Source organism: Gekko japonicus, unplaced genomic scaffold (genome assembly GCF_001447785.1).
Source record: "Gekko japonicus isolate JY-2015 unplaced genomic scaffold, Gekko_japonicus_V1.1 scaffold7, whole genome shotgun sequence".
NCBI lineage: Eukaryota > Metazoa > Chordata > Lepidosauria > Squamata > Gekkonidae > Gekko > Gekko japonicus.
The window spans coordinates 2,397,083-2,423,288 of record NW_015159711.1 but is presented as its reverse complement, the minus strand read 5'-3'; the positions used below and the strand labels follow the sequence as shown (position 1 = coordinate 2,423,288).

At 45.7% G+C, this 26,206-nt stretch overlaps 1 protein-coding gene across 1 annotated transcript in view; it reads left to right on the top strand.

Moving 5' to 3' along the window:
- Positions 1 to 2,905: 2,905 nt before the first annotated feature.
- EXTL3 (exostosin-like glycosyltransferase 3) overlaps positions 2,906 to 26,206 on the top strand; it is a 194,720-nt gene continuing 171,419 nt past the window's right edge. Inside the window, exon 1 of the mRNA XM_015406536.1 lies at positions 2,906 to 2,942. The gene's annotated coding sequence lies outside the window, so the exon portion shown is untranslated. The remainder of the gene's footprint in view (positions 2,943 to 26,206) is intronic.

Genomic DNA, 26,206 nt, shown 5'->3' with positions numbered 1-26,206 from the left:
CAGGAGTATCAGGAGCTAGTGTTTGAAAGCTTCCAATACTCTTTTTCACAGGCTTGGTATAGGCTTGCCAGGTTGATTTGTCCTAGATTATGCCTCCTTACTTAAAAAAAAAAAAACAACCTTTGTAAAGTTCTTTGTGTGAGTTCACATCAGGTTTGCTTTTTGTGGTAGATTCTCAGGTACATTGGCATGGATTCTCAAGTTTTATATAGTCTGGATTATTTGATTTTATATTTGCTAGGTTTGCAACAGCATTCCTGTTTCGTTTAGATTGGATGATTCTTGGGTTGTACATTGGCATGGATTCTTGGGTTTTACTTTTTTAAAGCATTTTTTTTCACTATAGGAATCAATGGAAGATGGCTGGGGTCACCTGTTTCAGGGGGCCATAGAGGTCCAATTCACTTGAAATGTGGGGGTTATTTAAAGGACAGACACCACCAGCTCTGCTGTGATTTTGATGTCAGTAGCTTTACAAACAGCCTGTCCCAGAAAGATTCCCCATAAAGAATAAGTAAAGGTAAAGGTTTCCCTTGCTCAAAAGTTAGTCAAATCTGACTCTAGGGGGCAGTGCTCATCTCCGTTTCCAATCTGAAGAGCCAGCGCTGTCTGAAGATGTTTCCGTGGTCATGTGGCCAGCATGACTAAATGCCAAAGCACATGGAATGCTAATGGAGCTGGAAAATATCAGGATCCCCCCCTAAAAAAACAACCACCACCAACAACAACTCAAATCTGAATATCAAGCTGGTATTTGGAACCTGAGAAACTGGGAATACTGTTATTTTTTGGCTCCCTGATATCTGGAGCTAAAAACAAACTTTTTTTTTTGAGCTGCACATCCTTACAACACATCACCTGATCAGATGCACGTAATACCATGGCTAGAGCTACCAGCTTTTTAAAAAATGCCTGTGCCTGTGTGTCATTAAAGTGGCATAATGCACAGAGATTTAGCAAGCAAAGCATTCCTTGTATCACTTCTACATGTGGTACTTTTAAAGACACAAGAGTAGGGCCAGGAGGAAAAAGCTGACAAGTGTAATGGCTGGGTCTCTTGGCAGTGAAAAGGATGAGCCCAGGATGCTAGCTGCCTTGCTTGTGAAACTTCCTGAAGCATAGAAACTGTCCAGGGTGGGGTGCTTAGCTCCCCCCTGCACTTGCTGAGGCCAGCAGTTGGGGGGGGGGGCAACTACCTGCTACCCAGCAGGTCCAGCAACATGGTTCTGCCCCCACTGTGCTCCAAGGAGGAGCTGCTGGGTCTTGGAATGGCAACACAAGGCCAGCACTGCCAGTAAAGCCATGTTGTCAGCTGGGCCAGCCAATGCAGAATATGACCAGGGGAATTCCCCAGTGAGAGATAAAACCACACCCCATCTGAAATCTCCCAGGAATATACACTCTTGTGAGATTTCCCTGTGACTTCCTGGATGCCTGAAGCTCTAGTGACTCTTTTAAAAGGAGAGTCAGCAAACGGCCAAGGCGGATAAGCCTTTCTCTGCAAGGCTGCGGAGAGACCCACGGGAGAGAAAGGAAAGGGTGAGTTTGACCCCCCCTCCTCTTCAAATACCAAGGCCACAACGACCTCCTGGAAAGGACTAGAGGATGCCCAGGTTGAGAGGTCCAAGCCAGCAGCCCCAGCTTCTAACAGAAACTATGTGGAATCTTATCACCTTCTCACTGTAGCAGCGTAGCATGTAGGATTAGCAGTCTTCACTGAGTGTCTCTGAGCAGGCATGGCATTCCTTTTGGTCAGCACTCTTTCAGAAAAAGCTCTGTGAGCAAAGCTGCCTGGGAGAATGGAGAAAGCATCCTGCCAAAAACGTGGGTTTTTTGGACAAGAGATTTTCCACGAGAGCTCTGCACACAGTGCCTTGCTGCACCTCAGTCTTCCTCACTAGGGTGGCATTAATCCCTCGTAAACGGTGCTGCCTGAGAGGTGGCCTCTGAAGGAAATGGCAAGCAGTGACTGGACGTAGGCACTGCTCTGCAAAAGCAGCCCCCACTCCCTTGAGATGCTTTAGCACACAGGCGGGTATTATGATAGCCAGTGCATGCATGCAGAGGAACAGCTCAGCTGGAACATTTTCTGGTCTGGCATCCTCCAGTTCTGGCAGTTGTCCAAGAGGGTGGCATTCTGGTTGGCCCAGGGAAATTCTGACTTGGTGTCGGACATCCAACAAGTGAAGTTGTCTTCATTCTTGCACTTGATTAATGCATGTAGAGGAGGACCCATGACTCACTGGTAGATGAGTTGTACGGAGATTGATTGTGATATAATACTGTATGGAACTTCATTTACGTCTCTAATGCCTGGAAGTTGCACATGGGAGGTGTTGGTGTTGGATTTTTTTATGAAATAAAATTAAAAAAAAAATGACTCACTGGTAGAGCACATGTTCCCACGTCAATTGCTGACATCTCAATTTCAAAGGATCTTTAAGCAGCGGGGCTGGCAAAAGTCCTCTCTGTCTTCCTGGACACTGAACAATTGCTGTCAGACAGGCTGATGGCTTGACTCAGTAAGAAGCAGCTTCATATGTTTTCTTCCCAATGGCTGGAAAATGAGCACCGGTAATTCAACCATGACATGTCTCTTGCTTGCCCCAAAACAGTTGACATCGGTACTTCGCACTTCGGATATTGTCACAGGCATGTTTATGATTTTTTTTAAACAATACTGTTTTCTTTGCGCTTGTATTTCCACTAGGGGGCCCCTCATCCTATTTTTCTCCCCTTTGAAAGGCGCTCTGCTTCCCACAATGCACTGAGCAAAAGCCACTATAGGCTCTGCTTGCACACTGGGATTTTTTCAACAATGCTGCAGGAGTCTGGAGGGAGCTGTTTCTGCCCAGCGCGTTCTCCGTATGTGAGCTTTTCTCCGTTTCTGACAGCCTCGTGTCCACCTACCTAGTGTCTGCTCTGCTACCTGGAGCTGTAAGGTAAGCGCCGGAGAGCTTTTGTTTTTCCCCTCATTGCTGGTTTGTTCTGGAGTGTGTGATCTGTACTAGTTGGGAAAAGCTGGGCTATTCAGACATGGCTTCTCCCCCCCCAAATTTTGCAAAGCCGCTTCTCGTGGGGTCCGGGCTAGGGAAGAATTTCATTCCTTCTGCTGTCTGCATTTCTTTCCCATTATCCACATTCCCTAAAGAAATATGCTTGTTCCCTCTTTTTCAGTTGGTTTACATGACTTGGAGTGTGGAGAGGAAATACGATTTCTGACTGTCTCTCTCAGTGCATCCCCCCTGCCAGATCTTAGAAGGAATGGTTAGAAATAGTCTTCTTTTACAAAATCACTTGGCACAGGTAAACTAAAATGAAAGAAGGCAAAGAATTAGCAGGCAAGGGTGTCTGTTAAAGGCAAGCGTGCAGGGAAAGCTTTAGAAGGATGAGCACCTTTTAAAAGTGTCTTCGCAGTCCATGTGTTAAGAATACATGCAGAGAATGCGATGCTTGACGCTACCAACCAGGAGCAGAGCTCGGGCTGGGTGGCATGGAGTTTTGATCCACTGTTCTCCCTTGGGGTACATAGTGTCATTTGCTGTCTTCCTTGTGTGCTGAGTAGGCGGCTCTTGGGAATCAGATGTGCTGATTCAGTGTGACCAGTCACGGCATACACCTCTTCCCTGTACCCCTAGATGGGAAAATTAAATTAACGCAGACTCTCTTATATGGATGGTGCATGGCAGGTTCTAATGACTTGTGCAGTCGTCACAGAGCATATAGCAAAGGCTGAGTTTTGTGGCTGAGTTACCCACAAGTAGTCCCATAAGGAGCTGCTTTACATGGCATCAGAGTTTGCTTCCCTGTAGTCCTGTGCTGTCAAGGTTGGAGCAGTTCTTCTCAAGCCATTTTTTCATAGCTTCGCTCCCTGAAAAATCTCTCTAGTAAGAGTCATCAGACGTCAAACCTGGGGCTCTGTATGTGTAAAGCACGCGTTTCAGTAGAGTTACAACCCTTCTCCATTGACCAGTAGCCTGTAACACATTTTAGGACTGTAGACTTTTCATAGTCGCAGTCAGAATTGTGATGTGTGATCTATGGGGTTTCAGTTTTCAGGAAAAAAGCTGTCTGTTTACAAATTTTGTTTTCAGTTCTGCATGCCTTCTTGACTTTTGCAATACGAGACTCTGGGAAATAACTTGCATGTAAAATGTAGTAATGCTGCATTACTCAAATATTTTTGAGCCTGACGGTGAATTTTCATGCATGCCGATGGACATGTTACTCAACACACAACATGGCATGTCTACTTTTTAAACTCAGATTTCTGCCTTTTCTTTTAAGGAGTTCAGGGTAATATACGTTAGATATTTGATATTATCCTTGCAACTATTATGTTAGAAGAAAGATGCCTTCCAGTGTTACTACTCAGCATCACTCCAGTTTCTCAGAAGGTATTGCTTGCATTACATAGGAAAGAGCCATTTGTAACTGCATCTCCCCGGTCCAGTTCCAGCCCCATACTGACTATCTCTAGCGCTGCACATACATCTTCCTGGCTTTTAGAGATACAGTGCTGTGATATGAAGCTTCCTCCATTCCATCCCCGTTATTCATCACTATCTCTGAATGCAAGTTGCAGATACCTTGAGGTGGCCAACAAGGGGCTGATGAATGTGGGGAATCTTTTGACCTCTCCCTCAATCTTATGAGCCATTTACCAAAGGCAAATAAATGTCTTATTTCAAAACAAATGAGTTCATTTTTGAGGCATTAATATAAAACTGACGAGGATGCAAAATATCACTGAATACCAGAAATAAGTGGGGTGCCCTATCCCTGTCATAGAGATGGACAAAAGTAACATGTTGCTTCATATTGCATTGCAGACATCTGCATACTTCAAATTGTGCATTTGCCTACAGGACGTCATTTGGGAACTACCTGTAACACTCTTTTTCTTGAACAAATAGATATCCATTGTCACATCTGGAGTGTCCCCTTAAATATTCAGTGTAGAATGTATAAACATACAAAGTTGCCTTCTACTGAGTGAGACTATTGATCATTCTAGCCCAGTATTGTCTACTTAGACTGGTGGTGTCTTTCCAGTGTCTCAGGCAGAGGTATTCTCCTGTTTCCTGACATCTTTTTCACTGCCAAGGACTGCATCCAAATCACAGGCTGTTTCCCTTAAAAGGTAACACAGGTATGGGTGTGACTCATCCTCCATTGAGAAAGAGACATCGAACACTTGGTTCATGGACACCATGGGAGTTACCTAATTTCCTACTAGCTGCCTAATTTTTAAGAAATGTTATTGTAGAATAACTTGAGTTGCATAAACTGGGGCAGCATGAATAGAATTGGAAAAGAATGTTGAGATGGCAACCGGGCCAAAGTTAAAACAAACAGCCTTGCTTCATATTTTCTCACACTGCAGACGGTAACCTTGTACAAACACAAACATTCCAAACTGTGTTTTTATGTTTCCAGATGTATTTATTTAGTCTCATATGGGACTGCTCTTGATCTTCCATGGAATGTGCTTGTCTTCTTTCTTGCTTCATTTGCCCTTTTTACCTCTGAATAGTTACTTCTGATTCCTTTTACTCTCTCGCAACCTCTGCTGTGTTTGTTTCTGAATTATAATTATTGCTGATGGAATTGCTTTTGCTGCAAAGACAATGCAAAAAGGGTAACTGTTTTGTTCTCCCTTTAACCATCACCCCATCCCCATTTGTGGCTGCCTCCTCTGCCAAATCTGACCCGTCCCCCCAAGTAGTACAGTATCCTCCTCCCCTTGCCTGTCCTGTTGTCATCAGACTCCTCAGTCATATCTGGTACCTGGGACCATGTCCATCTGTGTTCCCTCTCTCTTCTTGACATGGCTACCTGGTTTGTGAGTGTGTTGAGAAGCGCTAGTAGGAATGAGGACACTTGGATGATTGCTCTGGATATGCCCACCCTTTTGTGGCTGACTCCAGTGGACAGTTCGGCTCTAACGTCTCCTTCTTGCCAGGATGGGCATGAAGCCTTTTGTTGGAAGATATGGCAATCTTGTGTATGGACATTCAGTCATGCAAGCTCCTGCTTGTAGCCTAAAGAGACAGAGCTCAGATGCAAGTTGATCACCTCTGTGAGAAAAAGCCTACATTTGTCTTTTATCATGCCTACGTGTCAGCATTCTGGGAACACAGTCTTGCACCTTGACATGCTGTAGATATGAGATCTGTTGTGACTGGCTTATGTATAGAGTACTGACAGTAGGAAATTGCATTCAGACATCTTCGTAAATGGTGGCTGTGCTTTGCGCAGAAAATTCTGGCTAGATTATTAGAGATGGATAACAAATGCCAGTTTGTGTGTAAACCTAGGGTTGTCTGCTTCTTGCTTCTCCGCCTCCCAATAGGGAGAAAGTCTTCCATATAATGCTGTCTCTATGACCAAGTAACCTCAAGATCCAATGCTACTCAACAAGCTGTGGCTTGTGAATTCAGACATCCCCAAATAAACTACATTAGTACAAACTGTGGTTAACAAATCAAACCCTCATTTGAAGTCATGTTTTAGTGCCACCCAGCAAACCCCAGTTTGAACAGTCTGCATTCAAGCATCATAAGTAACCAAGGTTTGCTCAAACTGTGGTTTGTTAACCACAACTTCTCATGATGTCTGAATACATCCAATGTGTACCTCTTGTCTCTTGCCCCACTAGTAGATACAGTACAAAAATGCCAAGGAAAATATATTTTCCTTCCAGGATATATCACCTCTACCTCTCAATTGGAAGGGTTACTATGCTACAGGACATTTAGGAAGAACAACCAATAAAACCTTTACCAAGAGCTTAACAGCCGGTAATCCCCTTTAGCCATCTGGTTCACGCAAGGAAAAAAAGAAGCCTGAATTGGAATGCTTTTCCAACTGGTTCCACTGGATTCTGGATTCCACACTTACATTTTCAGCATCCTGTGGGCACACTGGTGATGTCTTTGCAGAGTACGGTGAGTACAATGTTGATCTGGCTATTCTGCCACCAAATGTGGGGATTTACACAAATAGAAATCTGGCAGCAGATTCAAAGGCTTTGTCAGTGGATGCTGGGTTGATTTTAATGGAACCTGGTTCTGGGTTTTTCAGCCACAACTTTCTTGGTGCCTAGAGGTCTCTGTGGGAAGGATTTGATCCATGCGATGTGGGTCCTGGCATGCATGTGCCAGACATTCAGGGTTGGACTGTGTCACTTGTACTTGGCCTTAGGACCTCTGTGTACAGCTCAGATTGGATCGTGTTCAGCATTAATCTCCCTGGTTCCCTTGAAGGAGTCTATATTGGGTGTGTGTGTGTGGGGGGGTGAGCCATGCAGCCTTTGTGGTGCAGAACACAGCATGCTCAGATGTATCAAGCTGCTGCAAAAGAAACAGGTGTGGTGGAAAGTGTGCAACTAGGAGAACTCTACGACTGATTATGACCGTTCAGTCACTCAGTACATTGTGTTGTCCTCTTAAGTAAAACAAAATTCAAGTCCAGTAGTACCTCAGAGACCAACAGAATTTTCTATTGAATTAGCTTTTCCTGAATCAAAGCTTACTTTGTCATATGCCTGATGAAGTGAGCTTTACCCTGGAAAACGTTTGTTGGTCCCTAAGGTGCTACTGGTCTGGAATTTTGTTCGGCTACTACAGACTTAACATGGCCACCCACCTGAAACCTATCCACTTACATAGACTCTAAGCCCATCATCTAGTTTGTGATACAAAAGGAAGCAGCAGACTTAAAGCCTGCCTGGGAAATGTATTCTTGCGGCCTCGAATCGTATATACACAGTGTTTTTCTATAGGGATGGCTGGTCTTTAACCTGTGTATGTGAAGACTTCAGTCAAGAAGCTTTGAAGACTTCAGTCAAGAAGCTGGTTAACCCATTTCTAAATAAATGTTTGATGGCTTGCTACAGGCTTCAAGTACAGTCATCTGGAGTACTTGGCTCCGGTAAAGAGAGCCCTTCTGTTTCTCTTTCCATGAAAATAACCCTAACAGATTTCTTATGTTCCTCTGAAGGTGGCCAGCCTGTTGAACTGCTTACTTCATTCTTTTGCCATATTAAGGTGCATCTGAAGCTGCCCATGGACCCTTTCCCCCAAAGAGCCCTTTAACTTGTACTGACCTGTGCTACCTTTTCAGACAGCTCCCCAACATCTCAGGCAAGGGTCTTTTTCATTCTGTCCCCCCCCCCGGACATCTTTTAACTGGGGATGACAAGGTTTGATTCTGGGACCTTCTGCTTGTACTCTGTTACTGAGCAACAGGCCTTGCATAAAAATAATGGCATCCTGGATAGGTAGTAACATATTTGGATGTATTGATTTTCATTGACAGGCAATAACTTACGCAAAGAGAGATAATAAAACGTACTTTGCATATTCTGGAACCAAGCAATGAAAATGGATATTGGGGGCCATACCTGTCTCAAAAGTGAATCTTTCCTTCTACCATTCCCATTTGAAAAGGCTGTCTAATTTCTGTGTGTTCTGGACTGTTAGAAAGAGGAGGAGGCAAGCCAAGGCTTTAATAATAGATCAAAAGTTTATAAAGAAGAGAACACACACAAGCAGCAGAGGAGTCAACATGTAAAGGGAGTAGGACGATCGAACACAACTCGAACTGAAAGGGAGACATTTAGCTTCTTTCCCCCACTTACTGCTGTAATGCCTCCTGCCACGAGCAGTTGCCTTAATCCAGATTTTGATTTTTTTCAGTACCTGCCATCCCTAAGGCACAGGAGGCTTGAAAGCCAGTCAAATCCGACTCTAGGGTTGCTTGAAAGCCAGTCAAATCCGACTCTAGGGTTGCGGTGCTCATCTCCGTTTCAAAGCCGAAGAGCCAGCGCTGTCCAAAGACGTTTCCGTGGTCATGTGGCCGGCATGACTAAACACCAAGGCGCACGGAACGCTGTTACCTTCCCACTGAAGTGGTACCTATTTATCTACTTGCAATTTCTTGCTTTCGAACTGCTAGGTTGGCAGGAGCTGGAGCCAGAGGAAGTCATACCTAAATTCAGACTTGGTATGTGTGTTCTTGAGCTCCCCAGTGCTTGACTTCTGTTATTAGAAAACACTATGTTGTTGATCACACAAAGAAATGCAGGCCCCTCATAGGCTTGGCCAATCGAGTGGCCTCATACTACTTGCCAATCACAAAGGCTGATGTTACTTATTTATTTATAACCCATTCTTTTCCCAAATGGGAATGCAAAGCCTCTAACAACATATTTCTCCCCTCCTCATAACAATAACCCTGCGAGCCTGACTGGCCTGAAGTCACCCAGTGAACTTCCATGGCAGAGTGATAGGTGCAGAGGAGTTAGCCGTGTTAGTCTGTTGCTCCAAAGTAGTCGAAAGCCCAGTAGCGCCTTTAAGACTAACAAACTTTATTGCAGCATAAGCTTTCGAGAAACAGAGCGCTCTTCGTCAAATGCATGGAGGGTATGAAGAAACTGTCCAGAGATATAGAGGTGGTAAGGGGAGGGGGAAGAGGATGCAGAAAGTGCCACGTAAATGCAAAGCAGTTGCAAAAGTCATGAAAAGGGTAGAATGCGCAATCCAGGCAGAGTGCGGATTTCAACCTTGTTCTTCCAGATCCTAGTTTGGTACTCTTACCTCTAACACCATGCTGGCTGTGTACACAATATCTCAAGTGGTTCGTTAGGGACTATTCTATACGTTGTGCTTTTAGGTGTGCATCCAAAGCTATCATATGTAAATGAAGCAAACACGGTTTTTGTAGAGGCTTACATACACTCATCGCTAGGGAGGGAAGGCAGCATAGTATAGCCCAATCTTGTCAGTTCTTGGAAGCTAAGCAGGGTTGGCACTTGGGAGGGAGACCACCAAGGAAGACTCTGCAGAGGAAGACAAAAGGCCCCCTTGAAAGCCCCTTGCCGGGGTCACCAGAAGTCGTCTGCAACTTGATAGCACTTTACACCCCCACACATACACTCATCAGAGGCAGGGCAGTGGCTGTAGCTCCTGGGTGAGTGGACGCTTGGAAACAAGCACCAGTTTGCTTCACACAGTGTTTGGAATAGTCCCAAGATTACATGCTGTCCTCAGGTCATGATGGTCCTGGTTCAGCCCTTCGAGTCTGTGACAGGACACGGAGTTCTGAAAAGTCAGCAATTAATAAGCAAACATTTGGCACTGTATCTGCACTAAACCTGTGAAAGTACATATGAATGCCTTATATCAAGTCAAGGGTCTATCCAGCTCAGCGTCCGCTGTTCTACCTGGTAGCAGCGCTATATGGTCAGGATCGGAGAAAGGTCTTTCCTCAGACCCATTGTCTGAGTTCCTTTTAACCGGACATGCCGGGGACTGAAACTGGGACCTTTTGCATTCAAAGAAGGGCCTGAATCTGGGACTTTCTGCATGCCACCCAGCCACAGCAACCTGAATCAGAACCAGCTGCATTCTCAGCCAGTTACCGCCCATCACAGTTTTATCCCACCACTTCTGCAAGGATTTCAGGGTAGGGCGGGATATAAATCCCAAAATAAATAAATAAATAAATAATATGGCCCTTCATTTTACCCTCACAACAAACCTGTTTAGTTGGTCAAGTTGACAGCTAACTAAACTTTACAAATGTGCCACAGGTACTTGCAGATATAGTGTCTGTCCCTGCTGGTTCCTAGTGGCAGCTCTTGAGTAGGGCCTGCTTCACAGGAGAAGGAGGGATTCCTGCTTTCTCCCATGTGCTGCTTTTGGCACTTCTGACACCATGTAATGTCCGCTGTCCAGGACAAATCTCAGTCACAATCTCAGGCAGGGTTTAATCCAAAATACAATGTTTATTCAATCCAGCTATCACCAGATAACACAACGTATGTTCTCCAAGCAAAATAGAGGACTGATAAAACCCACTCTGCTAATGGCCTGCAGGTGGACATAACAACTCCAAGCGATCTTAAAGACACATTACACCACAGAAACAGCCCGAAGGCTGCTGGGGGAGGGGCATTATTTGCCCTCTGGGAAGCCAGTAGGTGCAACTATTCAGTACACATGCTGGCTTCCCAACAGAGCAAATAACACTTCCCCTTAGGCTTGCCAGCTCCATGTTGGGAAATACCTGGAGAACTGGGGGATGGAGCCTAGGGAGGGTGGGATTTGGAGAGGGGAGGCACCTCGGTACAGTGTGATGCTATAGAGTCCACCTTCCAAAGCAGCCATTTTCTCCAGGTGAACCGATCTTTGTTGTCTGGAGATCAAGTGCAATAGCAGGAGATCTCCAGGTCCTGCCTTGAGGCTGGCAACCTTACTGGCCCTCACAGACAACCCCTCCCAGCCATTTTAGCCACCAAAAAACATCACAAGGAGAAGGCTAGAATTCGTCCTTCTCCCACACAGCAGTCCCAATCCAAATCAGGCCTGGCTGCACATTTACGTACAGGTTGCTACTGGAAACTTCCCCCATGGTAAATGGATGCAATTTGTAAGATCTAGTTAGGCTCTGAGAGAAAGTGATTGGACTGTGGTTACCCAGGATGCTTCATGGAAGAGTGGGGATTTGAACCCGGGTCTCCCAGATCTTAGCTCAACACCCTAGCCACCATTCCATACTGATGCTCTTCTCAAAGTTTCTTTCAGCAGTATTTTGCAAAGTCCGAAGAACAGTGCACCTTCTTCATGGTATCAGCAATCCTGAACAAGCTTTCATCAGCTGTGGTTGTGGCTGGAATCACAGAGTTCTCCTTAAGTTCCACATCATTTGGTCAAGCAACACCCTTGAGAGCTCAGGAGGAGGCACCTTCCCAAGCCTTTTTAAAAAAAAAAATCCTGCAAGAGACAGGTAGCTCCTTGAGCTTACTAGGTGCCAAGGAGGGCAGGGGTCCTGTGTTCCTAAAACTAGTACAAAAGAGAGAACTGTGGTAGCTGTAGCTTTTGTTTTGCAGGGAGAAGGGGGGAAGCTATGCCTAATGACTTTCCTGCTACATTAAAGCTAGGAGAGTTCCATTTGCCTTTGCACCGTCTTAATAGGTTATTGACCTCTGAGTCCACTTTCACACATTAAACATCTAGTAAAGGCACAGGACATTTTTCTCCTGGCCCGTTGACAACTCTATTTGTACCCACTCTGTCTTATTATGCCTAGGGCTGCCAACCTCCAGGTGGGGCCTGGAGACCCTCCAGAGATACAACTCCAGACTGCAGGGAACATTTCCCCTGGAGAAAATGGTTGCCTTGAAGGGTGGGGTCTATGACATCATACCCCACTGAGGTCCTCCCCTTCCCCAAAACTCAATGAAGATAGTTTCAGAGGGTAGCCATGTTGGTGTGTGGTTGAACAGCTAGATTCAAGTCCAGTAGCACCTTAGAAACCAACAAGATTTTCAGGGCAGAAGCCTTTGAGAGTTAAAGCTCCCTTTGTCAGGTGCTACCGACTGGACTCAAATCTAGTCGTTCCCCTAAACCCCGCCATCCCCAAATCACCAGGGGTTTTCCGGTCCAGAGTTGGTAGCCCTATACCTGTAGAACGATAAGCGATAGTTCCTGCCTCATAATTCCCTTCCATGAAATAGGATTAGGACTGTTCTCCTTTAAAAATCCCAGACATGGAAGGTGGCGTGGAGGCTAGCCAACCAGACTTTGGGAAGAGATTAATGTTGCAAGGAGGGGACACCAGTTTCTCCAGTAGGTGCTAGGATGGTCCAGATGATGGTCTGAGACTCCCGGAGCCAGACACTAAACCAGCTACCTTGAGCTGGTCTCTGGAAAAGCAACTTGACCGCTTTCTAAATAAATGAAATCCCAAATTCCTGCAAAGGCTGTCACTGGTTATACCTTTTAGGCAGCAATTCTCTGCTTACATGCTTAAAAGTAACCCCCCATTGAACTCTGTGGGATTTATTTCTGAGCCACCCCTATTGAACTCTGTGGGATTTATTTCTAAGTTAATATTTGTAGAGTCAGATGGTGGTTTTACTTGCAGTGGTTAGGCAATAATTGAATTGGAGGGAATTATGTCACTTTAAAAATGTCCGACAAGAGCACTGGAAGAAAGTAAAGTAGTTGGGTATTTTTTCCCCATGCCACTTTTCAAACTGCCCTTATGTCTCTGTTTTAATGTCTGTGGTTACAATAAGGAAGTAATGATTTGCTAACATGGACCTATTCTAATTGACCTAGGTCTAGCTGTGCCAGCAGCGGGGGAAGGAGAGGACAGGGGTAAACCTGGTAGTTTGCAGGGTGCTTTCCCAAAGCATCAATGGCTGACAAAGCTGTCTCTCTACATCTCCATCCCTGTATTCTGCATACCACAGTAAAGTGTACCCATGACCCAACAGGAGTTAAGTATGCTGATGGGCACTGTTACAAAGGACTGAATAGCTATTTATTTTACTTATTTATCAATCAGATTTATACCCCACTCCCCCAAACAGGACTCAGGGCAGCTAACAGCATATAAAATACACCCGATAGAAACAATACAAAAGATACAATAAATAAACTTTTAAAATATAAAATGATTAAAAATCTATCCCCGTTAAAACCTATCCACTGTCAAGCAGGGTCGGATGCATGGATGCTGAAGACACAGCTGAAGCGTACCAGCTGCCTGGTGGATCACTATCACTCAAAGGCCGCCTGAAAAGAGCAGCCTTGCGTCCCCTGAGGAACCTAGGGAGGCCCTTCAAGGCACACACCTCTTCAGGTAGCTGGTTCCACAGGATGGGGGCCACTACTGAGAAGACCCTCACCCTTGTTGACACAAGGTGGACAGTTTATAGACCAGAGACCTTCAATAAATGCTGAGAAGAAGATCAGAGAAGAAGAAGAAGAGACTGGATTTATACTCCGCCCTTCACTTGGCGTCTCAGAGCGGCTTACAAACTCCTTTCCCTTCCCCTCCCCACAATAGACACTCTGACACAAACTGCTCTTACAGGAACAGCTGTGCCAGAGCTTGTGACTGACCCAAGGTCACATCAGCAGGTGCAAGTGGAGGAGTGGGGAATCAAACCCAGTTCTCCCAGATTAGAGTCCGCACACTTAACCACTACACCAACTGGGATGATCAGGCTGGGCAAGGTGGTCCCAAAGGTATGAAGGTCCCAGGCCATTTAGGGCTTTAAAGGTACATACCAACACCTTGAATTGGCGCTGGAAACTAATTGGGAGTCAGTGCAGCTGCCATAGGATAAGTGTTATACGCAGGGCTATTTTGGGGCAGGAACGCACAGGAACGGAGTTCCGGCTGACTTCAGAGTTGGCCACGCCCACCACAGCCAAAACCTCTGCGTGCGTGGCTACAGAGGGAAGGCCTGGAGAGCGACCCCCCCCCCCGTAACTCAGAGGCGGGAGGGCCAGGGGGTCCCTGGAAGGATCTGGGAGGCATTTAAATGTCTCCCCGTGCCTTCCCCGGCCTGTCCAAGGGCCCGCTTGCCCAGGCAAGCCAATGGAAGGCATGGGGTGTGGCCTAATATGTTAATGAGCTGTGATGTTGGGGTGTGGCCTAATATGCTAATGAGTTTCTGCTGTTGGGTGTGGCCTATTATGCTAATGAGTTCCTGCTGGGCTTTTTCTACCAAAAAAGCCCTGGTTATACGCACTGACCAGGATTCCTGTCAGTAGTCTTGCAGCTACATTCTGGACCACCTGCAGTTCCCGAAGCATCTTCAAAGGCAGCCCCCCCCCACAACTGATGTACATATTAACACTTAACCAGAAGTTGTGGAAGGTTAGTTTTTACACAGTGCCTCAGGAAAACACTGCCTCAGGCAGGTTTATCACATATCAACACAGCAGCTAAGTTACACACCAAGCACAGCAGAACCCTTGCTGGCCTGCTGTAAACTCCAGTACACTCAGGCAGGGGAATTTAACCGAAGAACTCACATCTCCTCAAGATGGGTAGCTGTGTTAGTCTGTCTGTCAAGCAGTAGAAAAGAGCAAGAGTCCAGTAGCACCTTAAAGACTAACAAAATATGTGGCAAGGTATGAGCTTTTGAAAGCCATGGAGTGAACAAATATGAAGCTGATGCCCTCAAAAAAGCAGTTTGTGATGTAGTATGGGGTGGGTGAGTGTGTTGTTCAATGACAAATAAAAAGGGGGGGAAAGTTTTTAAAAATTCCACTAGGATCCTGGCCAGGGTGGTGTTATGTTCGTAGTATTAGGTGTGATTAGGTTGCGTGCATAATGAAAGAAAACCGTTGATTATCAGTGACGTGTGTGTTCTTTGGCTGGGGACTGTGTATCGCATTGCCAAATCATTCACCATCAAGCATCCTCACTGTCTTTTCTTTAAAATAATACTACTTTGAGCCGTTGAAAATTCCTTCCACTGACAGTCCTCACCATTGGCTCTCTATCCATTCCCCATCCTCCTCCTTAGCAGCATCTGTTGTACAGTTGACGGAAGAGAGACAGGAAAGAAAGCAGCCATTCAAAGTTTGCTTTGTGTCCCCCGATCAATAAGTAAGATGAAGTCATGTGACTCTTTTGGCCTTTGCATTCAGGCTCCAGGTTGACCTTAAAGGGGAACAGAACATTTTATGCCTTAGTGGTTAAGCCAAAAGCAGGGGGAGCTTCTCCTACTCATTAAGAAGTTTTGGAAGATGTTCTTCCTCCAAAATGTTTGAGTGGCACTGAACAATCCTGCACCATTCATTGGAGTATATGGTGCGTATACTTTCTGTTGTCCTGCCATGACCTGCAGGTACCAGTGGCACAGTAAGTTTGATTCATCTTGTCTCAAAAAGTCTCATATTCATATGCTCCTAGAATGTTTTGGATTTTTTGAGACAGATTGTTATTTAGCTCAGTAAATGTGGCATTGCTGCTTATTTACTGTGATGGATCCAACCTCCCCCCCCTTCCCCCCCTATTAGTTTTGTTACACAGCAGTTAAATTTCTCCAAGCATTTAATATTTTAACGCTGTGATCCCTCCCTTCCGATAGTTGTTAAAATTGGGCAGTTGTTGGGTGTCATTTGCCATGCAAATGCTGATGGATGATACAATGCCAGCTTCCCTCCCCCCATTTGTGCCATTTAAGGTATTTAACATTTTGCTAGTTGATTTAATGGGTTTAGACTGAGGCAGAGCCCTAAATGATGTACTATTAGGGATGCTCATCTAGTTTTAAGCAAACATCCAGGCTCACGAGGTGGTGGCTCAGTTCCCAACCCTAGCAACAAAGCTGTACTACTCCGGTGTCACTTTTTCCTTTGAGCTTACCTAGTTCCTTTGAAGGCTCTGCGTTCCATTGGTGGAGGCAGAAGTGCAGAGGTCTCTGACCTCCCCCCCTCCCAAAGGAGGTGAATAGCAATTCATCAGTTACGCCTGCCCATCTGTTACATGTATCCTGGGTATTGCGCTAACACATTAATTAATTATCTCACTAAGTCTCAAGTTAGATTAATAGAAGTGTGCAACAAATGTGAATGTATGAAGCTTCCTTAGAGACAGACTCTTCACGCGTCTTGGGTTGGGACCCTCCGATGGACCCACCTGCTGGGTCACCAAGCCCCATACAGCAGCCATATCTTGCTACGTTTTTGAAGGATCCAGTGCTAGAGAGCAAGGGTGCCGTTAGACACTCCAGTCACCATTCTGGCTGCGGCATTGTGTTCCACCTGTGGCTTCTGGACACTCTCAAAGGGCAGCATTGCATAGAGCACATGGCAGTAATGTAATCTAGGTGTTACCAGGAAATTCACCAATGGCAAGATCTTTCTTGCACAAGAAAGACCACAGCTAGGCCACCAGCCAAGCAGATAAAAGGCATCCATGGCCACCACTGCCACCTGTTTATCCAACAGAAGGCCTGGATCTGGCATAGGGTTGCCAGGTCCAAATGCCGCACTGTTAGGGGGCGGGAGGGAACTTTCCGGGAGTGGGTTGAGAACCGCGACATGCTGACATCATGCAGAAGTCTGTCCAGTGTTCCTTCTAAGCTGAGTTTAGTGTGAGCTAGCTCAGTTTTTTAGCCTCCAGCTCACACATTTTTGTCTCAGCTCAGGAAGGATGGCTCCAGAGCAAACCAATTTATGCAGTAGCCAAATTGTTTGCTCACAACTTTAATGCCAGCAGCTCACAAAGTAGAATTTTTGCTCACAAGACTCCACAGCTTAGAGGGACCTTCTTGTTTTGGGGCAATACTCTATTGTAAAATCGGCCTCGGATCATAGAGTTTTGCCCCAAAGCAAGACTCTCACCATGCAATGTCCCTGACGTGCTGACTTCTGCGTGATGTCAGTGTGTCACGTTTATTTTCGATAATGTTGCTGTTTGGGGGCAGGGTTTCCTGCTGGGCGGTGGTGGGCAGAAGCCCCCTGAACTGGGGAGTCCCACACTCCCAACTGGGGAATGGCAACCCTAATCCAGCAACACCCCAAGCCACAAACCTATGCCTTTTGAGGGAGTGTAGTCCCATCCCGGAGATATTCCAGTTTTAGGGTCAGACCTCCCTCTCCCACCAGTAGTACTTCTATTTTGTTGGGATTACGTTTTGGTTTTTTAGCCCTAAAAGGCTGATGACGACTGAGAACTTCTCAGCAAGACCTATGAAGTAAGGCAAGAGGGTGTCCTGACACTTTGTTGACCCACTGCCCCCCTGCCAATCTGAGGCTACCCTTCCCTAGCACTGGGGTGGGCTGCAAAGCCAGTGATCACAAGAGACGAAAAGGCTACCTTGTCTGGCCCACAGAATAGCTCTGAAACAAGGAACTTGTGATCTTATAAAGGGAAAGCCTGCATATTTCCTACATGCTTGGTCCTGAAGGTATTTTCTCACTGGTTCAGGTCTCCCTAAGAGTCCTCTTGCTTCTGCTGCTCTGAGCCTTCCCAGGATGTTTCACTTGCTGGAACATCACAGGCATAAACTGGGGAAAGTAATAGGAGTTAGCCCACTAAAATACACTTGCCTTTCTCTATTACCTCTCTCTATTACCTCTAGCTGTCTGAGGTACTGGGCAACAACGGTATAAAGCTGACCAACATAGCATACTGTTTAATCTAAGATAAGAATTAAGACATTTAAAATTTAAGATAATCAGAGCCTCTGCTCTGTGCTTCTCCCTTTTGAAGCTGACTGGCCAGTTGGGACAGGGCTTTCGCTGTAGTGGCACCTTGGTCTTGGAATTCCCTTCTTGTAGCTCTCTGTCTGATGTCAAGCCTGCTTCCTTTGTGGCATGGAAACCATACCTCTATTCCTAGTCTTTCGATTGATATTCCCTTCCTTCTTCCTGTGGCTTACCTTTTGTTTGGTTACGAGGCTGCTGATTTTCCCTAAAATTATTTTTAAGGTCTGTTTTTATTGATTGATTCTAGTGGCTTATTTCATGGTGTGTTCTGTTTTTTTTAATTAATGTAAAATATGTTGGTTTTAAGTATAAAGCTGCTGCTGAGAGTGTGCCTAAAGAAACCAAAGGAAAAACCAAAGGAATATTCTAGAAGTCAGTAGCTCTTCAGTCTGGTGGTGTGTGAAGTTTGCTGTTCGGGCGGACTGCACGGATTGCAGCTTGTTTTAAGCATCTGACATCTTTTTCTTTCTGGCTGGGCAATCCTAGGCCCTGCTGTATTTCTAAAACAAAAGGCAGGAAGGCAGGGGCTGGCTGATGTAGTGGAGAACAGAGAAAACAATATAATTAAAAAATAATAATAAATGCCTTCTATGAAGCGAAGCAGAGAGAAAACTGCTTAACAAGAGAATAACAGTTGTTTTAAAGGACCAAATCCTTCACAATATGGGGAAATCAAAACTTCAGTCAGTGAATCGGTCTTTATTACAGCTCACAAGCCATACAGAAGCAGAACAAACAATATTATTTAAAACATCAGAAATTCACGGAGAACAATATGAAATGGGGGCGAAAGAGTTAAGGAAGAGTTTTCAATGTAACTGGATTTTTAAAAGTGGTAAATTTGCTCCAGTAGCATTGTTCCCATTTATTTACTGGATTTGAGTCCAGTGGCACTTCAGAAACACACAAGATTAGAAGCTTTCGAAAGTCAAAACCTCCCTCCATCAGATACCCTGACAATCTTTTTTGTCTCTAAGCTGCTACTGGACTCGAATCTTGCTGTTCTATGACAGACCGACAGGGCTGTCCTCTTAAACAACATTTATTTACTGTAACTTTATCTTTTTCTTGGTGTGTATTGTGTGTGCATGCGTGCTCTGCATGCCTGGAAGTCAGGGCGACTTCTGGTGACCCCTACTGTGGATTTGGACATTTCAGAGAGGTGGCTTGATAGCCTGCCTCTGCGTCCTGAGCCCTGGTATTCCTTGGAGGTCTCCGTTCCAATTAATTGCCAGGGTCAGCCCTGCTTAGCTTCTGAGATCTGACAAGATCAGGCTTGCCTGAGCTATCCAGGTCAGGGCATAACTTATCTTTATCTTGAGTTAACATATTGCTTAGTTTTCACCTTTTGTCTTATTTCCACTAACACTAGTTACTTCTAGAGATGTCCCAAGATACTTATGGTGCAGACATTCAAAAAGGGTGAGGTAGAAAATCAAAATGGTGCCCCACAATGTAGTATAAATGAAATAACTGACCTTTTGCTGACCTTTCAGGGAACACCAAAATCTCACCAGACTGCCCCATATCTGACTCATATCTGCTGGAACTGTTCCTTCCTCAAGGTGCAGTGCTTTAACAAACCTTTTTTCTCAAGACTTTGCTGAGCTGTCCTTTACTCATCTCACCTGTGTCTCCATGGCTACTTAACCCATCCTCATTACTGAGGGTTAGGCCTGATCCGAGTATGCAGCAGAACGAAATAAGAAGAGTACAGAAAAGACTGTGTCATTTCAGACTGCAGCCACAGGAGAATATTTTTGAAATTTGTAATTACATTAATAATTCCTTATGCAGGGGTCGTTTCGTAAAAAAAGAGCTAGGGGAACTCATTAGCATAACTCATTAGCATATACCACACCCCTGACATCACCGGAAGTGTGTCATAAGGCCACACCCCCTGACATTACCCGAAGTGTGTCATAAGGCCACACCCAACACTCAGTCTTAGTCTTAAAGGTTAGTCTTAAGGGTGCTATTTGAACTCTTGGACTATTTTGCAGACTAACACAGCTAATTCCTCTGAATCTAAACCCACCACTCAGGCTCCACTCCCAAAATCCGTCTGGGGCCTGGCGGTGGACCTGCAAGGCCAGCGGGAGTGCGAGGAAGCCCTGCCAAGGTCCCCCCTGGCCCCAGGCAGGCAGGGGTGGGGAGAGGCGGGGAGGAAGCAACTTACCCTACCTCTTCTCCTGCCTCCTCCTGGCTGAATGAGGGCCGGAAGCGGGGCGGCTGGAAGCAGGGGGCGGGGCTTCGTCATGTGCCCCGCCCCCCGCACCTCACCCAGGGGAACTGCGATCCCCGCGATCTCCCCCGAATCTACCTCTGTCCTTATGAGTGAAAAGCTAGCATGGCATGCTGAGAGCTCACATAGCATTGTATAGTGGTTACAGTTTCAGACTAGGTTGTGAGAAACCTGAGAACAAATCCTAACTCTGCCATGGAAGCTTGCTGGGTGACCTTGGGCTAGTCATTGTACACTCTCAAGCCTAACCTACCTCAAAGGGTTGTTGCTGTGAGGATAAAATGGAGGAAAGGAGAGTGATGTAAGCCGCTTTGAGACCCCATTGGGGAGCAAGGAAGATCACAAATTAAACAAACAAAGACTGTTTCTCCCTAGTGTATAGGGTTGCCAACCCCCAGGTGTTGGCTGGAGATCTCCTGGGATTACAACTGATCTCCGGGCAACAGAGATCAGTTCACCTGGAGAAAATGGCTGCTTTGGAAGGTGGGCTCTGTGCCATTATACCTCACTGAAGTTCCTCCCCTCCCCAAACCCCACTCCTCCTCAGGCTCTGTCCCCCAAATCTCCAGACGTTTCCCAACCCAGAGCTGGCAACCCTGCCCCCCCAACAGGAAAGGGTATCAGCTGAGAAATAAGATGGCTGGCAGGATTTTTTTAAAAATCCCTTAATTGACTGAACCTCTTATCCAGTGAAATCTCTGTCCACCAGCCTGTCTCCTCTCCACACTGACCAAATATTCACTGGTGTCTCATCTTATTGTAGGGTGGACCTTTAACTTGGCAAGGCCTCAGTATGTGTCCCAGCTTGCCAGACACTGAGAGGAGGAATGTCTTTATTGTCTCTCTCTCTCTTTCTCACTTCTTATTCCATTTTTGGTCTCAAACATGAGGTACCTTGTCAACATGATATCCTATTTGCAGTGCTCTTAAAAATACTGTTCTGATAATTTCTGGTAAGTTGGAGGCGGGGAGCTTTGTCTGGATGCCAGGCAGCCTTGCTCTAAATTTCTAGTTTTTGACAAGGGTTTCTTTGTTATTTATACTCAAAACGTATTTCTTTGTCTTTCCACCTAACACAATGCCAATAAACCGGCCGAACATTGTTGTTCTTAAATAGCTTTTGTGGTGAAAAGTGCTACACTAAGGATTCTGTTTGTTTTTTATTGTGTTTTTTTTTAATGTTTGACTTTATGGGAATACTTCTGCCTATTGTCTTCCTGAGTCTTATGCAGTTTGTTCCGCTGATACCAATGGAGTTGAACTAATTTACTTGGAGCGGTTTAGCCATGAGTATTTTATTTGCTGACTGACCCAATAAGCCAGATCTCTTATTAGTTTTATGGGATTCCCTTTTTATTGATGTCCTGTCACGGAACACATCAAGTAAAATCCAGTTTTATGTTTTGGCTCCTTCCTGATGATAAACATTCTCTGTTACGTCAGTATTAACTGATCCCTGTGGCATTTCATTTTACGATGCACTAAAACAGACTGAGAGCTCTCTATCGCTCCATATTATATGAATGCTGTTTAAACCTACTGTTGTTAACAAAACAAAATGTAAAATTTACAAATTTAATAAAACCAAAAGTCAATGAAATGGTGGGTTTGGATGGCTCTTACTTTTTTGGGTAATGTTTGCCTCAGTATAACCAAGTTTGCCTAATTCAGTATAATCACACACAACATTCTAATTTAAGTTAATATCCCCATTATTAAAGAGGGTAATAGGAGGAGGGGTCTTGGTAATGCAGCACATTCTTTGCATATATGGAGTTGCAGGGTCATTCTTAGTACACCCAGTGAAAGGTCACAAGGTTGTTTTCTGTGGTGGTCCCATCCATGTGGAATGGGCTGCCAGTGGAAGTAAAGGATACCACACCTCCATTGCACAAAATACAGCAATGACCATGGAAACTGTTACTTATGGGTCTTGGCTAATTTCAGTTGCTAAAACCTCTATATAGCCTGAAGCTGGAAAACAAACTGTTCTTTTAAACCACTTCTTACTTTGTGGCAGGCACGTCACCCGGAAGTGACGGGAGGATGCCAGGCACGCTGGGGGCGGGGCCACGGCCATACAAGGGGAAACCATAGAGTTTTCCCTTATATGGCCATGGCCCCGCCCCCAGTGTGCCCGGCGTGCCCGCGTCACTTCTGGGTGACATGCACGTCGGGGTGGAGTTTCCCCAGGGCCCAATCCGGCGGCGCCGGGGAACGGGCCTCTGGGGGGACTTGGGATCCCTAGCCCTGCGGGATCTGATGCAATTCCGCAGGGCCTGAGCAATGTTCCCTCTAAGCTGCGGAATCTTGTGAGCCAGAAATTCTACTTTGTGAGCTACTGTGAGCGAGCGATTGGGCTCCTGCATAAATTAGCCTGTTCTGGAGCCATCCTTCCTGAGCTAAGATAAGAATGAGAGAGCTGGAGGCTAAAAAACTATGAGCTAGTTCACACTAACTCAGCTTAGAGGGAACACAGCCTGCAAGGCAGAGATGTTCCACCAGGCTTTTGGTTGAGGACAGTGACGGATCCATCTTGGCTGGCACCCTTCCCATTCCTTGTTGTCTACATCTACTTTGCCCTCCTCCCCCCTGTCCACAAAGTAGCTGGAAGTGGGAGTTGGAAGGAGGATTGGTTATTCGCCATCTGTTTGTTTTTAATATTGCATTAAGGTTTTAATTAATTTTATCTTGTTTTATTTCAGGTTGTACATCGCCCAGAGCCCTGCAGTAGCAGGGGTGGGGCGATTCAATAATAATGATAATAATGATAACAAATCCATTTTGTTCCATTGGTTTCAATGGGAGGTTGTTATGATTGTTGCTGGGCTATGCCCATGATGTTTAAGGTTAGGAACTGGAGTGGTATTACTATTCAAAAGGTAACTGGAAGCTATTGATTTACAGTAACATCTCTTAAAACAATTGCCTTGTTGTATCAGAGCATGGGACTCACTAGTCCAGCACCCTGTTGGCAGCAGTTGCCAGCAAAATGCTTCTGGAAAGCCAACGAACAGAGCTTGAAGGCAACAGTTCTCCCCCACTGCATTTGCTTTAATTTGTCTATTCCAAACCAACTGCAAATAGACTTAATTTGTCCCATTAGTTGTCTCCTCATGAGCTTAGATGTAGATGAAACAAACTATTTCCATTAAGCCAGGCTCAAATGTGACAGTAGTGTGGGCTGAAAACAGCAAATAAATACTGTGTTGGAACTGGTGATTCTCAGTGTGCATGCACTGCGGGGGCTTGAAGTTTGCATTTTGATCGTGCAACTCCCAGAATTAAAATAAATGCTGCTCATCAAATGCATTGTGGTATTTTAAGCTGAACAGACAGGATGCAGCTTGTCTGTTTTGAGTACCACTAGTTACTGAATGTTTTGATATTTATAACTTTGCCATCTGCTGTAAGGTGGATTCTGGAGGCTGGGAAGCTTCTTGGGTTTCCCTGATGGACATTCCTTTTAAATTTTAGCAAGTAAGGGAAACTGCAAATGGATAGACTATGGAGAGGAGAGGAAGACAGACAAATGGCCTGTGCTTTATGTTGTGCAGCACTCTCCAAAAAATGGAGCAGGTCCTCAGAGAGGTTGGATGTCCTAAAGTGGAACTGACCCCGGTGTGTGTATTTCGCATTTTGCAGAGCTAGCTTATATTTTTGCCACACAGCCCTCAACTGAATCAGTACTTGCATGGTAGAATGCCTTAAAGGTAAAGGTTCCCTTGCTCGAAAGCCAGTCAAATCCGACTCTAGGGTTGCGGTGCTCATCTCCGTTTCAAAGCCGAAGAGCCAGCGCTGTCCGAAGACGTTTCCGTGGTCATGTGGCCGGCATGACCTTCCCACCGAAGTGGTACCTATTTATCTACTTGCAATTTCTTGCTTTCGAACGGCTAGGTTGGCAGGAGCTGGAACTAGAGACGGGAGCTCGCTCCATCATGCGGCACCCCTGGGTCTCGAACTGCTGAACTACCGACCTTCCACAGCCTGCAGTTCAGTGTCTTAACCACTTGAGCCACCGCAGCTCCTTAGCTTGTCGCAAAAAAATCTGCCTGTTAATTAGATTTTTATATTCCCAGGCCTCTCTTATGTAAAAAACTGCTGAGATTTCATTTACAAGCAGTGGCTTTGAGTGAATGTAACTGGCAGAATGTTGTAATTTGTGCAGTACCAGCCTAACAACTTTTGGGCTGATGTTGGCCAATGCCTTGAAGTCTTAATATTTTTGACCTGTGTAGCCTAGGCTAGCCTGATCTTATCAGATTTCATGAAGCTAAGAAGGGTCATCCTGGTTAGTACTTGGATGAGAGACCATCAAGGAAGGATTACTATGCAGAGGCAGGCAATGGTGTTTGTGTTTTGAAGTTAAAATTTCCATAATTCTTTAATGGGGGGAGGGGATGAGGAGGAGGAACCACTTGTCCACAGAAGTGGCTTGTGTTGTTGACAGTCATCGGTTGTAATATTCTTAAAGCACAATATTTTTTTAAACTCTAATTCATTGAACTTGGAAAGAAGCGTTAGCTCAGTGGTAGAGTGCATACCTAGCATGCAAAAAAGTCAAAAAATTAAATCTGTGCTATCGTCAAAAACGGAAAGATCTCTAAGATCCTGGAAGCTTGCTGTCAGAATAAATGGTACTCGTTAAATGGACCATTGGCAGCTTCATATGAGTTGGGTTAGGGATATGATCACTTCTGAGGTATACGTAATAATGATTATAATCGTATGGCATTGTGTGTAGTATAGTCAGGAGATCCTAAAATTGTCTGGTAGTCTAAAGTTCTAGCTCTGTTAGCATTATGCACCACTAGGTGGTGAACTGAAGTGGACTTATATTTTGGGCTGAGAGAGCTCTGAAAGGGCTGCAACTGACCCAGGCTCACCCAGCTGGCTTCATGTGGAGGACTCTGAATCAAACCCAGTTTACCAGATTAGAGTCCGTCGCTCTTAACCAGTGTTAGTTATCCGGTGATGTCCATGCCATGTAAAGCATCAGCTCTTCATTCCCACACATTAAGCCTCTTTAAAGGGCCAGGGCATTTGTTCTTCAGCCATGCTGGCGACCTTAGAGGTACACTTATGAACGTGTGTGTGTGTGTGTGTGTGTGTGTGTGTAAAATTAGGAGAGACATTCTTGACTTCAGAAAAGTTATGGCAGTATTGCAAAGAAGGAAGCAATATGAAGGGGAAAAATATGTTCTTTGAACTTTAAAAAAAGGACAGAATCGTTGAAGCTTTGCTTTTATTTGTGGACACCTGTATTAATCTGCTGTTGCATTTCACTGAGCCACTTCACACTTTATGTAGCAATTGTGATAGCCACAAGTAGGCTTGTATTGCACTGATGTTTCCCACAGCAAATATATTAATTGTGAACAGGGCTTTTTTGTAGAAAAAGCCCAGCAGAAACTCATTAGTATATTAGGCCACACCCCTGACAATACAGCTCATTAGCATATTAGATAATTAGCATATTAGGCCTTCCCTTGGCTTCCCTGGGTGACCCGTGGCTGCGGGGTACCCAGGCAAGCTGGTCCTTGGATCGGGCGACTGCTGCAGAGGCCGGGCGAGCCAGCGCGCCTTTCCGGGCCGGCGCCGCCTCTCCTCCATTCGAGCCGCGCTCTCCGCCACGTGGTAGGCCGTCTGCGCTGCGCTAGGGCCACCTTGCCTCCGTCCCGGCCAAGCTTCCTGTCTGCGAGCCGGAGCCGGTGGAAGTGCGGAGGCGGTGGTGGGCGGGCCGTCCGTCCTTCTCCCCCCCAGCTCAGCCCAGCTGCGCCCCGCCGGCTGCCAGCCGAGCCAGGGAGCAGGTAAGGCAGCCGCCCGGCCGTGCCTCTCTCCCCCCCAACACCACGAGCGGCGGCGGCGGGCCAGGCGAGGCAGGTGTGCCTTGCCTCGCCCCCCCCCGCCCCCAACCACGCACCCACGTGTC